This window comes from Camponotus vicinus, unplaced genomic scaffold (genome assembly GCF_025532165.1).
Source record: "Camponotus vicinus isolate PSW18456_S1 unplaced genomic scaffold, iyCamVici1.0 SCAF_1, whole genome shotgun sequence".
Lineage (NCBI taxonomy): Eukaryota > Metazoa > Arthropoda > Insecta > Hymenoptera > Formicidae > Camponotus > Camponotus vicinus.
The window spans coordinates 18793502-18806151 of NW_028141945.1; the positions used below are offsets into that span (position 1 = coordinate 18793502).

A 12650-nucleotide genomic window follows, 5' to 3' on the forward strand; every position below is an offset into this window, starting at 1 on the left:
AGTAGGATTATCTATCCTCAAGTGGAGATGTCTATTTCAGAAACGTGTGCGTTTCGAACTTTCTTTATCTTTTCATTAATTTAAATGTAAATATTCTCAATTTTTTTCTCCCTTTCTCACGATATATCCGACGCACCATCCCCCCGGGACGCCCCATCATCTCCCTCTCTTGCACGTTTCCCTCGCCAACTGATGCATTATGTAGCGCACGCACCGCACGCATCTGTGCACGTGCGCTACGCAGAGAGGATATGCTAATTGCACCCGGTGCAACCCGGATAATGCAATACCCATGGACAGACGTGTGTACACCCGTTATATCACGTATTCGTCGACCGCTATGGCTTCCAAACGGATATAATCGCGATGTATAATTTCTTAAAAAAAAAAAAAAGTCTTATCAATACAATAGAGAGAGAGAGAGAGATAATATTAAAAAAATTTTTGACTGGCATTATTATTAATCCAAGGAATCGAAATTTATCAGTCTGCAATTCATGATTTTTTATCTTAAATCGAGAGAAACGTAGAAAATTAATTATTCGTTTCAATTATATTTTTTATTTATTATTTTTTATTTTTTATCTCGTTTATCGCGTCTTATTTCGGAGGCCTAAAGAGGAGCGCTCGCATATCATTTTGAAGGCGAGAGGTGCGAAAAACCGGCTGGCTGAGAAACGAGTGGATCTCGACAACGATGTCGACGACGAGGCGAGGAAAAATGGTAGCGGTCGCATAGCGAGTCACATAACTACATTAATCTCCTTGGGGCTTCTCGGATTTGCGTTTACGTCATCGTCGACGCTCCGGTTACGTCGGCAACGTGACAGCCTGACCTTAAAGGCGGTTTCGCATCCCCGAAGAGGACACACACACACACATACGTCTTATCATGCAACTGCACATTACACGCTACGTGAACAAAGTTATCATGCAGTTGTATGATGTGTGGCTTTTCGCGTGACATTTTCGCCGAAAAAGTATTTCGACTCTTTCATAGAAACTAACTTTAATCACGTTATTAGGCAACTCGTAGAAATGCATCTTAATTAGAAATTTTTTCACATACTAGGAACATTTTTTACAGGATATAAATATTTACTCAGTCCTTTTTTATCCTATAAAATATATATTTTATTACATAAATATTTTACATTATTTTCGGTAAACAAACACGGTATATTTAGCGAGAAAATACGAGTCTGTATCACTTTGATTTGGAAATTAAAAAGATTAATTCGAGACAATAGGAGCGCTTTAATAATCATTAAAGCAATAGGAGAATAATAATAATCACCTGTAAAGCTTCGTGCTATCGTTATTAAACAACATTGGCAACGATAAACGCGGATAAAAGCGATATAAATCCCCCGTCTCGAATTATAGTATAAATCCGCGCGTGTTACATGCCACGATAATAACACGATAATTACATTTCCGGTTCTCCGTGCAACACGTACACACACAAATACACATGTATACGTATGCGGAGACACACAGAGCTGCAGCAGGATCGCGGAAACGTCGGATTCGCGGTCGATTCGGTCGGGCGATCACGTTCCTACCGAGTCGAAATCGCCAAAATCACGAGAAGGGCCCGAGGAGGAAGGAAATTCACCCGTCGAGGGCCTCAGATATCATGACGAACGGTTACTAAACGCGATTTTATCGACTATGCACAATGATTTATTAATCCTCCAGAAGTGCGCACGCCTCTCTCCCTCTCTCTCTCGTCGGGAATAATATATCCCGATTCGGTTCCTTCTATCGTACTTTCAGCAGATCTTAGGCTTTTCACGCGCCGTTACTTTCGTCTCGATATATACGGGGTGATCGAAGCAGGGCGTAACTCAATTCTTGAAAACTTTTCGACAAGATCCATCGACTCCATTTTTTATAAATTTTTTTAAAACAAAAATAATGAAATTGATCAGTTTTGAGAGATTTACACTTTGAGCGAATCAAAAAGTATTAAAATTAAATGTCAAATGACAATTTGTTAAAAGTATTACAATTTCATATTAACACACTGTATAATTAATTTCAATTTTAATTTGTAATTTTTACTTCCATTTATATAATTTTAATTTATATAATTGTTATATATCATTTATATATCATTTATATATCATTTATATATCATTTTATATATCATTTATATTATTTTTAAATATCATACAATTAATTTCATATTAATATATAATTTCATATAAGAGACTCTTTTAATATTTGTAAGTTTCCACATTTCTTTGATATAAAAACGTATTAAACAAGATATGCATATTATGAATCGCATCATTGTATGACGTCTCGATAACGATACAATACGGAAGCAGCTCGGCTCTATTCGATCCATTCCACCCACGCATAAATGGACGGTTCCTCGCAATAATGAAGGAATTAAAATCAGAAACCCCCCGCGGGATATCGCGTATACGAGAGACAGGCGGATCGGTGCCGGTGCCGGATAAAATGATCGGACCGCGATACCCGCAAATCAGGCGGAACCAATCGTAATTTCGGCTGTAATGTTGCGCCTCTGGCCGTCTGGCATTATCGAGCTCTCGAGTTACTCTGCTTGAACGTAGAGTTGGTACGATATAAGCGCAAATAAGCCCCCGTTACGTTAAATATTAATCACGTATTTCGTAGCTCGGGTTGCGCGTGTGTAAAATAAATGTTCCAATTGTCAAATGAACGTAATGTACGTTTCCGGGGCAACATTCCACAACTACGATATTATATCATTTGTTGATTATATTTTGTACACACATATGCAAGTATATAATTAGACGCATGTATTTTTTACCTTATAAATATTTCATTTGTAGAAATTAATGCAACGTTCATTAGATAAATATTTATTGCATGTTGTGTATAATTTGTACCGCAAATTATATTTATAAAGTTGATATAATATGCTAATTGTTCTTGCTTATATTGATACGCGATAATGTGAACGATATGGTAGCTATCATAAAACGAATATATCTCGCGATATCGAATTATTGTGTCACAATCGCCTCGTTTCGATATGACAATTATTATATTAACGTTTTACATTCGTATTCTTGCTCACAGAGATCCACTGACACGTCAAATATTATATTTCGACGCATTCTTTTATGATTTTAAAATCTGCTTCTCTTGATAAAAAATTTTTATAAAATTTTACCATTTAATTTCCCCCTTGTTTAATCTTTCGTATCGAATATTTCATTTTCTCTTCCTCCAAAAGAACAGCTTTCCACTCTCTACACTTTTATACTTCTTATGCCTGTTTCTACCAACGTCGTTTAACTTTAATCTTAGCTTAACTCACTCTTTGTCTCCTTCTAACTGTTCTTTTAGAAAGAGACAAAGAATGAGTTAAGCTAAGATTAAGTTAAACGACGTTGGTAGAAACAGGCATTAGACAACTTTTACCGCGAGTTTAACTTTAGAGATCAAGTGTACATAAAATAAAAAAATTGTATCGATTAAAATTCACAAAAAAATATTCGTTGCTTCTGAAAAATTCCATTTTATTCTGATAAAACTCGGCATTAAATACGCATATTTCCGTACTAGTTTGGACACTAGACTCGGTTGAAACAATTTTGCAGGCGTGCTATTTTAATCATCGCGCTAATCCCTCGCGGATTAATTAAACATGCGAATGACGGGACGCTTGGGCTTCGAGGGCGTGTGGGGCGCACGTGCGCGCGCGCGCGTGCCCGGTATGTTAATCGATGTTAAGCCTAACGACGATATGTGTAACGTTATAGGTGTACATATATTGGTCGGCCACGTCTGCCGATCGGCCGTTTGATGACGCGCGGGTACGATACCGATGTCCAAACTGTTTCCTATCGATCGCCAAACCAGGTACACGTGTACCCGCGCATGTCACCGACGCCTGAGACACATGTATCCTATAATACATTGCATACTCGATATATATATTTTATATTCGAGCACGTGCGTGGAATCCAGAGCAGATTCTTCAGGTTGAAAATGTTAAAAGTCTTCAAAATTTAATATAAATCTCATGAAAAAATTCTCTCTTTCTCTCTCTAATGTTTTATCCATTTTTTCAAACTTGCATAGTAAATGTTTTTGCGCTATGAGTCTAAATAATAATTGAAAATCGGCGCGAAAAGCTCCGTCAGATTTTATTGAATGGTTGAAAATTAACGAAAGCTTCTAAAGTGGAAAATGTGAAATTTTAATTATCTTTTGGAATTAATAAATGTATATTCTTGTATCGCGGATTGAGAATAATAATTTCGAGTCGAAGGCAATATATGCGCAATCTGTTGTTTAGCAGTTATTAATTATTTCGCATTTTCCCGGTAATTTTGTTGAGATAATTTGCGAGATATTGGGAGGTAGTTTAAAGGATATTTACTCGGATCGAGATTAATGGGCCGATCGCGTTTTCGATTTCTCCTCTCACCGCAAAATTTCAATTTTTCTTTCACGTTCGCTGGAGCTGAAGAAGATTAATCGTCGCGGAAAAAAAATTCCAGCTCTAATGCTTTAACCGCCAATTCGCGGATGAGACGTAAATGCAACGCGACGTTCTCTCTCGGGGCAGAGGAGGCTTAAAAAGAATACCTTCTGACACGTCAGATCGAAAACCTTGACGTAACGCGCGCCGCGAATTCCTTTCACGAAACTTCACTCATAAATCATCCGTTATGGTTTGTCGAGCTGCTTGACACGTTTGTACAACCTTGTTTATCGTCTACGTATACTAAACGTGCAAACTCACCCCCGCCTCCCTCCTCCCTGGCTCGCGTAAACCCTCCTCCTCCTCGTGGTTCACCCCCGAAGCATTGTCCGAACGGGATGGTATTGTCTGAACCGGCAGTCTCTTGTCGCCAGCCACAGCGAAAACATTAATTGCTAGCTTTGAGCCAGTTGTCCCGATTAGTTTTGAATAATTAATACGATATATACTAATTAATGCAGCCGAAAATTATATCACCGTATTAATTATATTATCACCCGTTAAATTCCAATGTTTCAGCCTCCAATATTCATTTTTGGAACACTGCCCGCACGCAATCGAATTAAAAACACGTATTCACATGGCACATTTATATATGCATGTCTTTTAAATTGAGATTTTATAGAACAAATAAATTTTTTTTAATCATATATGATTATAATTATAAAATTATATAATTATAAAATATAATTAAAATATATAATTATAAAATATAATATAATTTTTATAAAATTTAAAAAATTTTATAAAATAAAATATAATTATAAAATTATAAAATTATATAAAGTTAAAATTAAAAAATGACGAGATTATAAACTTGTAAAATGATACGAGATTAGATTGAAAATTAATTACTGTTTGCGCGAATCTTCTATCGCATAAATTTTAAACCGTACAAAACGAGTAAAAAAAAATGTTATCGTCATTGCTTTATTTTTGCAATTGATCGCGTTATTACAAAAGTTGTCTCGCATGTAGATAAAGAGAGCTTATATTAGTCGCGCGCTAATTATTTCTGCCGCTGTACAACGTAAGGAGGCCTTATGTAAGTAACCGGTGTGGTCACTTCTGACACCTTTGATGCATCTGCAGCGCGTGCAGCGTGCAACATGTATAGCGAGAAATCATCTCTCGTCTTAAGTAATACTGTGTCGAACCTTCGTTAATCATAAAGTCGCAATCGTAAAAATACATCCATCTTTCACTTAGATTTTTCATCTATTAATTCGCCGTCGAATTTATCTCTCTTATCATATTTGTGTGAATTCTGGTAATTACCTTTTTCATTTTATATGTCACAATTTTTCAATATTTTATTTCCTCCACAAATGAGATCGATACTCGTCAATTTGAAAACCGCATACGCGAATCTATTTAAGGTTCTTATTTATTTTTAAAACCATTAATTCGCTTCTTTGCTCATTTTTAACGCGAGAGAGAAGACCTTTCTTAGAACACGATAATTTCTTTCAGTGCAGCGATACAGGGTGTCCTGGATGCATTGCGCTAGAAAGGAAGATCTCTCGAGCAATAAGACTTAGAATGTAGTTTGTTTCTTTGGAACTCTTCTGTCTGGAACGACCTGTAGTGAGATGCACACGACGACGCCGGGAGGGTCGTTTCGAAATAGCGGCCAATCGGAGCGCTTTGGCTCATTCAGCCCAAGGTCCAGGTCATCGTTTGCTCAGAGCTTTTATGGTCGCCCCTTCGCGACGAAGCGACACGAGGGGGAACCCCTTCTCGTCGTAACACTTATCTCGCGGGATAAATAAGCGGATATCGCGAAACGTCTCTCAGGGTTTGTCGGGAACCCTATTTCTCTCAACTTATTTGCCGTCAGAAATTGATTACAATAAGTCACGATCGAATATTAATTTCGCGCGAGAATATTTATTACGAGAAAAACAAGAGTACAATTATTAATTAATTAATTAGTTAATTATATAATTGGACATTTAATTCGGTAGGACTACTTTGACGTTAGTACACAAGAGAGAGGAAAATGTCGAAAAATAAATAGGTTTAGCTTGGTGTTTTGCGCATAAACGATTTCGAAAATTTTCTCCCAACCGAAAGAACAGAAAGAAACCCGCTTTTTCTTTTTAAAACTCGCCGACAATCGCAACAGAATGCATCGCCGAGAATCGCTCGTGGGGATCCCGCCAGCGGTTTTTTTCTATCGTGGGATCTTTATGTCCTCGAGGTCTTGCGGCGACCGTAACGCAATAATAAAAACGGCAGAGAAATCCCGAAACTTTCAACATCGTCGTCGGAAGAGAGCCTTACATCGCGGCAGGCGCATTTTATCAGTAATCCGCGAGTTTCACGGACGGCTCGTATCAGCATTTACGAGGGAGATTGCGAAAAAGCCCCCCTTCGCCCTCCCCCCCGGCTGCCATAACGTTCTCGCGAGTCGTTGAATATGCAAAACCGCGAAAAGCTACCTCTCCTCCCCCGCCCCCGTCTCTCTTTCTCCCTTTCTGTGCCACCGTGGATAAATTTTACCTTTCCTCCCCGTAAAAGACGTTAGTTCCCTATGAAACTCGCGACTTTGCAAACGAATTTTTCAAAAATGTGCCATCTATTTACACTCGAGTACATACGCGAATGAGAAGATTAATGCGATTTTAATGGCATGCGGTGCTATATGTTTGAAATGAAAGGCTGAAAACGCGATTCCACGCTTAACTGTCATCGATTTTGCATAACTTTCGTTTGTCGTGCGACGAGTAAACTATCTGTATGATTTAACAAAGAGTAGAATCTTTCTCTCTCAACTATACGCCCGAGCGCGGAAGGAATTCGAGTATTCACGAGTATTTGCGACAAGCTAGAAAATCCGAATAACATATCGGTTGTGGAATATTTTTCGTTCGCAAAAAATCAAAAAGTTATGCCACACATGATTATTCGTACTAATAATGAAAATAAATATATTAAAATGTAAATAAGTAAATAAAACAAATATAAATAAATAAATAAATAAATAAAACAAATAATAGTTACATAAATATAGCTAAAAATATTAGTTACATAAATATTAGCCATATAAAAATATAGCAAATATTATCCCAGAATTTCGTTAATTTTGTTAACTATATAAATATTAATAATTATAATTCACGTTACATAAATCAGGCATGAAAATATATTAATTATACACTAGTTACATAACTTGTAATAGCAATATAATTCGTCATTTTTCGTGTAGTATCTAAACGTAAAAATTTCACGCGTGCTAAAGTTTCGAGGTCAACGTCCTCGTTAAATTCGAGGAGCAGGATCTTTTCAGTTCAGCAGCGGAGGTTCTCGAGCATCGCAGCTGGCGATCGTCAGGTTTCAGCAGCTGTTCTCGCCCTCACAGGACGATCATTTGAACCCACCCTCGAGAAAAAGACCGGGTTGCTACCTGTGCTACCTGCGACCCTGAAATGTTCCGCCCCCATTTTCCTCTTATCGAGAGGAAACCTGAGGAAGCCAAGCAAGAGCGCAAAGTTCTTTGATAAAGATTAAGTTTTCTCTATTTTATTTCCAATTTTTCTATGTGCTTTGCACTCTAGCTGATCCGTTCCTGAGAGAAAAAAGTCATTAACTTGACTAAATGTGTTATGTCAAATTAGTTATCATATTCCTTTAATTGAAGTATTTAAATATTTAAGTTAAAATACATCATATTAAGTTAAATGCATAAATATCCAACTAAAAGAATGATAATCGACTAAACGCATTTAGTTAACATTTTTTTTCAGTATACAGCGTAGTAGTAACGTTTGGTATTGGACTTATCGCGGTTCTTTCGGATAAGATATAACGCTCGTGTATCCTGCATTATAATTTCGCATTAATAAATATATGATCGCGGCGGGCGGTATTTTCCTCGTAAAATCGCTAACGCGAAGTTACGGCCACGGCCGTTCATCACGACGAGATAATTTTTTCCAGGAGCTGCGCAAAATGCGTAAATAATGCTTCGAAAAGATCGAAAATTCTAATTTTCGAAAGCATAAATCATAATACAATTTCTTACGGTCTTAGCAATCTTTCGAATTTGATTTTTCTCTCTTTCTTTTTTTATCACTCAGTCCTTTGAATTTCTTTTTTTTCGCAATATTAAAAATTATTTAAAAATATTTAATCCTATATAAAGGATAGGTTTAATTTATTAAAATTAATTATATTGACGGAATTTACATTTATTCGGTAATTATTTAAACAATTTAATTATACTAAAAATGTATTATTTTATTTAGAAATATATGTTATAAATATATGTTATAAATATAATTTTCTCGAAACGCGTGTGAATTAAATTGAATTAAATTGTTTTACATTTTTATATACATTGCGACGTGTTCCTTTTAATGTTTGTGAATTTTCCTCGGATGTTAGAGAGATAGAAAGGTGGGGAATGAAACGTCGTCAAAAACGCGAGACGCAGAGAGATTACCCGCGCTCGGGGGAACTAGGATGGAGGATGTTCTCGCGCAAGCCGCGGCGAAGCGAAGGCCGTCTCGAGATCTCGAAGTTGGGCGCCAGATACGGTCTCTCACGTATGTATCAGTTCGCTAAAACGACAGAATGACGCGAAAAACGTTAGCCTGTTTCGCCACGGGCCGACTAGCTCACTTAACGGTAGAGGGGCAGGGTCTGTTGAAAGGAATATCTAATTATTTTATGCGAGATTGTCGGTGATTACGAAAATTGACAAACACAACGGACTTTAACAATCACGAAAGGCTAACACTCAAATAAAATTACGCGAATTTAATGTAAAAGAAAATATAACAAATTTATTTAAATAAATGAAATATAATAGAAAAGAATATAAAGGAAAAGAATTAATGAATCCCCGAAAGGAATAATAATGACAATAATTAGCAAGTCTGAATTATCGAAATATAACTACGGTTAATATACATTTGAAATTTTGAAGTAACGTTCCACGGACACTTCTTCGGCAGCGGTGATAACAATAACAATACGAAATTGAGACTATAAGAACGCGTTGACATTTATCGTCCTCCGAGCCCGTTTTTATGGCCGGACTTTGCGAAACCGAACGGCTTTTCGAGATCGTAACGGAAATTTCGACAACCTCATTAACGACTCAATTTCACAGATCTTGTTGCATGATCCTTTCACTCGCTCTTTTTACCGACAGCCCTATGTTCGAAAAGAGGCTTACTAATTGAGCGAGAGTAATCAAGCAATTTGCGAAGACGGGAAATCTCGCTTGCGACGAACAAGATCAATGCGGTTGATATTCGCTAGCCGTCGGATGCCGCTTATTCTCCTTTCGGCGTAACGTCTTTTCACTCACGCGCAGCTCCCTAATTTCGGCGATTTCTTAGTTTACCGTAAGTTATCGCCCACCGCGACACATTCACACGCCCGACAAATATCTCGAAAGAAGCGCAAGTCATACACGTAACGAGCGCGACAAGGACGGCACAACATTCGCAACGTCACGACACGCACACTGTCACACACTCACATGCATACTAATTAATAATGAAAGTCGCACGAAGATCGATCAGGGGGATGTCTTACGCGGCGTCGACAATTCTTTTCGACTGCACGAAAAGCGAATGCAATCTACCGCGATTTACCGCGCACGTGGTCGATATACGAGAGCCGGTCGCTACGCGTTTTACAACACTCCGAATCACGAAGAGAGAGACGAACAATTCCTTATCGACTACGGCCGACGTTACGATCGTCCTTGATGCCTCGGTCACTTGTCTCCGGTCGCCCGAAATACACGAAAATTGGAAGCTCGGCACAAAGACCGAGCGACAACGAGACACGAAAATGGCGACGGCGACAGAGCGGCCGTTCCGCGGACGAAATCGCGTACGTGGCTCACAAATTAGCGATGGGCAACCTCACCGATACTTCCTCCCGTGGCCCGGGGATGGTCCTCGGTTTGTCCGCTCGCCCTAATCTCCGACGACGACACTTAAGACGACAAAACAAAAAAAAATCCTCTGACACGAGCGACTTTTCGCTAAGAGCGACCGCACCAGAATCCCTCCCTGGATCTCGCGATCCAGGGTCGATAGCGGCGTCAATCCTGCGCGCAGGGGTGCGCGGATTCGCGGCCAATAGCGCCGCGACACGCGAGATATCAATGCGCCCTGCAACAACGCCGTATCGGGGCCCGTAATGGCCCTGATAATTCGAAAATCAGAATCTTAGCGACCCTGCTGTCGGCGGTCTTCTTTTATGCCGATCGTCCGTCTTCTGTCCTCGGAGGGTAGCGCCGATTCCAGTCCTTGACAGCCGTTTTGGTTTCCGCTGTTCCTCCTCTTTTCGTGGGGTGAATTCCACCCGCGACTCGGCTCTGTCCTGCTCCTCGGGCGCTATCTCCGTTCTCGAATCGGAGGCCGTCAACGTAGTACCAGTGGTCGTAAATAGGATTCTTCTTCGGCCTCTTCCGGTTGTTTACCGGCGGGTTGCCCGACGTACAAAATAATAAATAAAAAAAATAAAAACAATTAGTAATGACGCAAAATTATAACAATAGCTCGTCCCTCCGGAGATTTCGATACGGCTCTCGCAATCTTTTTCTGGCGCGGCCGCTCGGCTCGCGCCCCGTCCAGATTTCCCGGGGCGGATGGACGCGCGTTGGGACGGCAACGTCACAACATTCTCCCTCTTGTCTGATAAATTTAATTATTTTGTTGTCAATTGATGTGCACGACGCGCTTAAAAATTAAACAAACCTGTCAGGCATTTTGTATCGTTAACGTTGCACCAAATGTATGGATCTCCGCACGCAATAATTCCCTTTGATCCCGAACGTCGAATCGAAACTTCGTTTTGCGGCGATCTGTATCGACGAGAATCGAAAGACCTCTCTCTGCCCCCTTCCCCCTTCTTCCCGCGCCTTGCTTTTCAAGGGATATGAGAGAGGGGTCGCTTTCAGACCAGAGAATATTACCCCCGTGAAAATCGCAGGGGGAAAGGAGGGCACAAAGAGCGAGGAACTCTTTGTGCGCGCGTAAGTGTATTAAGGATGAGAGCGTAATATACCGGGTGCACGCACAAAACAGCCGCGACCATCGGTCGTGCGTAAGAGAAGAGAAGAGAAGGGGAGGAAGGGGAGATGGGAGAGTGGTTGGTTGAATTACGTGGTGGTGCGACTCTCGCGGGGGGGGTTGAAGGGCGAGCTCGATCGTGGAGTTTACGGTTGTCGAGTTTCTGCGCGCCGCGATACAATTTGCCGCGAAACGAAACAATAAGCCTGATTAATATTGACAATGCGAGGTAGAGATAGACGAAACAACGCCGAATGACAACGGCGATAAATTTCGTTTGATTCGCCCGTTTGAACCGTAGTTTATCCTTGGTGAACGCTGCGTTTCACTTCTCTCCTCTTTCCCTCTCTCATTTCTCGAGAAATTGCTGTATAAAATTATTTTTATAATTTCTAAATCATATATACAGGGTGTTTCTTAATAAATGCGAAAAATTTTAGATGATTCTTTGTCGAAAATTAAGGGGGGTTTTTCATATAAACATATATTCTTACATCCCTCCCTGTAGAGTTATACCCCTTCAAAAATAGGGTAAAAATTAGGTTTTTATTTTTTTCTCAAATTTGGAACAAGTTAAAGAAATGAAATTAGATGTGGATATTTTCTATTAGTAAAAAGGTTATTTATTAATATTTTTTTCAGCCTCCCGTATTGTTATAAAAAGATGAAACTAGCAACCCCTATTCAATTTTTTATTAGAACTTTTTTATGGGTCGGAATATGATCATCTAAAAATATGCATTAAAAAGTTTGATTTATTTAGAAATTTTTCATTTCTTTTATTTTTTCATAAAATCAGTAGTTTTCAAGAAAAAAAATAAAATACGTTATCGTGCACGGCACGATGCTAAATAGCATAGGTTTCGAATTACGAGAAGTTAAATTTTAAAATAAAATTAGAGTAAATATTGGAAAAATTGGAACAAAAACAAAATTATAATATAAACCTAAACACCTAAAAAATAAAAATTTAATTTTTACCTCCATTTTCCACAGAGAGGGATGAAGAAGTATATGTTTATATGAAAAATTCCCCTTAATTTTCGACAAAGAATAGTCTAAAATTTTTCACACTTTTTAAGAAACACCCTATATATATCCAGTACCAGTCAGAA

The 12650-nt window shown here is 38.8% G+C and overlaps 1 protein-coding gene across 3 annotated transcripts in view; it reads right to left on the minus strand.

The window, feature by feature from the left end:
- The window catches only part of LOC145959279 (serine/threonine-protein kinase NLK-like), a 143842-nt gene that overhangs the window by 104970 nt on the left and 26222 nt on the right, over positions 1-12650 (minus strand). The window contains exon 1 of one of the 3 annotated variants that reach the window (XM_083077957.1): positions 10385-10405. The exons of the other annotated variants lie outside the window; for them this stretch is intronic. The gene's annotated coding sequence lies outside the window, so the exon portion shown is untranslated. Of the gene's footprint in view, positions 1-10384; positions 10406-12650 lie in introns of those variants that run through there. 3 annotated transcript variants of the gene reach the window in all.